The sequence below is a fragment of the Haemaphysalis longicornis genome, unplaced genomic scaffold, assembly GCF_048455015.1.
Source record: "Haemaphysalis longicornis isolate Haplotype H1 unplaced genomic scaffold, Haemaphysalis longicornis Haplotype H1 scaffold_5, whole genome shotgun sequence".
NCBI classification, from domain to species: domain Eukaryota; kingdom Metazoa; phylum Arthropoda; class Arachnida; order Ixodida; family Ixodidae; genus Haemaphysalis; species Haemaphysalis longicornis.
The window spans coordinates 85,426,673-85,431,071 of NW_027526385.1; positions in this window are offsets into that span (position 1 = coordinate 85,426,673).

Below are 4,399 nucleotides of genomic sequence, written 5' to 3' on the forward strand. Positions count from 1 at the left end.
ATTACGCCACACCGTGAAAGACCCTCAAGGAGCCACAAAGTCAAAACACTGGTTTGCTTCTATCAAAACACTGCACTCACCAGATAACAATGACGCCAATTTTAGCCCGAACTTTTACAACTAAGGTAGATACTAAAGGACACCGATTAGGCAATGGCCGAACACGATACAGGTCCCGGGATATTTTGACTTTGACGTCACAACGTTACTGCGACAGCAACTGTCAAGAAACATGCCTACGCGATCAATGTGGCGCCATTAGTGCGGTTTAATGGCATAACTTGTATGCTAACGTACATTTAGCTTAAAGTGTTCACTGTTCTTTGCAGGGCAAAGCCCTAACGTTTTGGTGATGCCTTTTATCGTCATCGAAATTTTCCACGAAATTAAAATGATTTGGCGGTTATTTAATAGGGAGATCCAATGCGGACAACTTACGTCACGCTGAAAAGAAAAAAAGGAAACCATAAACACAAATTTTTTTTCTGCCGCTGTGGTAGATTGGCGCCCCAATAAATTCAAGGAAATCTATAGATCTACAAGTGGTTGGAACTAGTGTCACTAAATAAGGTCACTAAACTAGTTGGAACCTACCGCAAACGCAACCAAAAGCAACAAGCAGAGCTTCTCTCTACGGTAACGTCCGAAGTGGAAAGCTTAGGGTTACCTGAAATACCGCCTTACCGCCATTAAGAAAACATGAAGAAAACATCTGTGACGTCGTAGCTGTCATATAATTCGTCCTGGTCCGGGATCAGCCCTCACCAGGAAGGAAGACGAAGACTGTACGAATTTTAGGACAGTATGCAAGCTGTGTACAGTCATGGTCTAATAAAATGTGAACACTAAAATATAAACCAGAACAAGCAAAATTGAGAAATACTTTTCGTGGAGGTACTGTCACTTGGTATGGGTGTCAGCAACTAAATCCTATGTATACAGACTTCTCACTCTGCAAAAAAAGTTTTTGCGAGCTGTTGAAAATGTACGGATGCACTATCTTACAAGCGACTTATTCACAAAATACAACGTCCCAACCACAAAATGTTACGGCTATCGAATTTGCAAGTTGTGTAAAGAAGAAAGTAAACGCGCTGACGGTTTGAGTCAGAAAATAGGTAAACTGAAAAAAATGTAGAATAACGTAAGACACGTCATTTTGAGCCACGGAAAATTACAACTTGCACAACCAGATGCGGTCTACAAATGTTAGAAAACAGACTACCTCGGAAATTAAAAAATCTGAATACTAGAAACATCAAGCTTCAGAACATCAGTTTTGTGGCATTGCGAAAGCAGTTCAAACTGTACATGCCATTTCTGGCCTGTTTCACTTTGGTTATAGCCTAATTTGTCACCTTGTGCTATAGAGGTGTTAATTTGTTCTGTCAAATATTTTGCTGTCTTGTCTCTATGGGAAATTTTTCGCTCGCGCACTATGAGCTGCAAATACGTAATAAAAGAAATCTGGTAGTCATCCTTTTCTGGCAGCGTGCCTAACAATATGTGTACAGTGATCTTTCATGTTTTTGTTCATTGCAAAAAATTGTGTTTTATTACTCTGTACAATTTTATGTATCATGCCAATGAAGGGGGCCTGCGGCCCTGTCAAGCCGACTTCTTGCAGCTCTTCCCGCAGGTCTCCTGCATCATGCACATGATGTAAAATAAAATTCTATTCTATTCAGTAATGGCAGGTTATTGGCCTATTTGGATAGCCACATTTCCCAAATTTTTTTTTAATAGGAGATGCGTTATTTTGACCTAGATGGAAAGATATCGCGAGCGCTATTTGTGTATTCTGGTAATATTTTCGCGTTCGCGTTTCATTTGTCTGTCCATGCCCATAGATGAAAAAAAAATTGTCTTTAGCGAATGCATCCTTTTCCCGCCGAAACTGCCTTGTTCCAAATTTATGTACGCGCCGAACTTGTTAACATCACTTGAAGTGAGGCGGTTCATCCCTTGGACCAACGTGCATGAATCACGTACACACCGTACGCTTCTACACGCTACCTATTAAAGGGGTCGTGAAGGTTAAATGCATTCGTCTTTGCTTAATTTTGTCTCCTTGAACGACCTTTTAAGAACAGAAATCCCAAATATTTCCACTATTCATTGCTTCCCTGAATTCCGGAGACGCCTTTGTAATTCTCGTTTTGGGGCGCATCGCAAGCGACCATGCACGCATCCTCGGTCGGCAGAGCAACTATAGCAGTGACGTCACAGCGAAAACATCGAGAGTTAAACCATAGCGCAGTTAAATCACCACCTCCTGTATTATTTACATGCCAAAATCATCAGGCCCGAGCGGCCAACCAAGCCCTTTCCTCCTACTCCGGCCACTCTCCCCCAGTTGCTAGCCTCCCCAGTGATTTAGTCATGTGACCGGTTAATCTTGGGGCGGCGTGTGGTGGAAAGCGGCAATGTAGGAAAAAACGTGCTCGGCCGTGGCGCCAAGCATCTTATTGCTGGCCAGAGCGCAGCTACTTCAAATGGTCTCGAACTGCGGTTGCCTTCGCCACCAGGCACAAGCCGCTCTCGAATTCAGTTATGCTCTGCGACACGACCGAGGATCCAGGTTAATGTCGGGGCCCCGAGTAGTATAGTACAAGTACTATACTACTTCTAGCACTAGTAAAATACTATTACTAGCACTAGTATAGTACTAGTACTATACTAGTACTAGAAGTTGCATAGTACTTGTACTAGTACAGTACTGTGCTAGTACTGGAGTTAGTATAGTACTTGTACTTGTGTTTAGTACAGGTACTAGTAGAAATTTGTAAAGTACTTCTAGGTCACTAGTAGTACTACTAGGTACCTATAAGTACAGTAAAGAAAGGTCATGCATGAGCTTGTTGACCACAACCTTGATTCCTTGTTCCTTGGCTGATTTTTCCCCAAGTTGCCGAATGTTCTTAAAGAAATTTCTAGTATAGTACTAGTACTATATTAGTACTAGGAGCTGCATAGTACTTGTACTAGCGTAGTACTATGCTAGTACTTGAACTAGTATAGTACTTGTACTTGTGTTTAGTACAAGTACTAGTGCAAATAAGTACTCCTAGGTCACTAGTATTACTACTAGGTCACTATAAGTACAGTGAAACAAGGGTCATGTGTCAGCTTGTAAACCAAAACCTTGATTCCTTAAGGTTTGGTGTTCCTTGGCTGATTTTTTCCTAATTTGCCCAATGTTCTGAAATAATGAAGTTTTAATTTCACTTGAATATTTAAGTAGTACTACATACAAACCGAAATGAACTTTTACGCACATACGTTGCTACATGGCCTTGATAGAGGAACCCTGTTTCGCGGACTCACTTTTTCATAACCAACGGCTGCAGCACTTCGCCTCCGACCGGATCCTCGTACTTGAGCTCCAGCTTCCCGTACAGGTCGTCGTTGTCGAATTGGAAATAAAACACGAACCGGCTCGACTCGGACAGGACGTAGCGGAGGTTTTGCCCTATTCCCCCCTGGCGGTTGACCACATTCAGGACGATTCTGGGCACTGCGTCCCGCACAATCGTCGCGGCCTGGCAACCTGCGTTACGCGAAATGCCCATGTGTGCAATAAATAAGTACGAGTCGAATCTCAGAGATTTGAGGTACAAAAGACCCACCACCACCCCCCACGGGGCACCTTGAGTAAGCTTGGTGGTGGTATTGTCGACACCGCGGACACCAAGCCCTTAAACATAAGCTGGAACCAACCGTGGCGATGTGTTTTAAGGAGAATGATAGGAACCTCAAACGGTAGCCGTTGGAGCCCAGGTCAAGCTCCGGCGGATGGGCTCCATCTCTGTTTACCAGTCAGGGAGCTCCGGGACCTCTCTCGGTATCAGGGTAACCAGAGCGAAGAAAGTACCCCCGTCCCCTGCTTATATACTATGCTATATGGTATTTTCTAAACCCCCCCCCCCCAAACGTGATCGGTCCCTGAAAGAAGCCGCACTGAAGTATCTTTTCCGCCATTGCCATCCTTAACATTTCCTCAACCAGATAATTTTTCTCGATTTGTTGTCATGGAATTCCTCAATCCCGCCCAACCTCTTGCATCGCAGTCAGTTTTCTTGATTGCAAAATATCTTGAAGGCATAATTAGAACATCTTACAAGGCTAAAAAACAAAGGACTGGTTAGGTGCTTGTCGAGGTAAACGACAAGCAGCAGGCCACAAAGCTTCTAGCTCAAACTCGACCGTCTGATCTGGACAGGGTCACACCCCACCGGAGCCTCAACAGCTCCCAGGGTGTGATTTCTGAACCAGGTATGTTGAACGAAACGGATGCGGATCTCTCTGCGGGCTTGAAGGATCAGGGCGTCACAGCCGTGAGGCGCGTCACTATCCGCAGAGACGACAAGGAGATTCCCACCAAGCTCATAACCTTGAC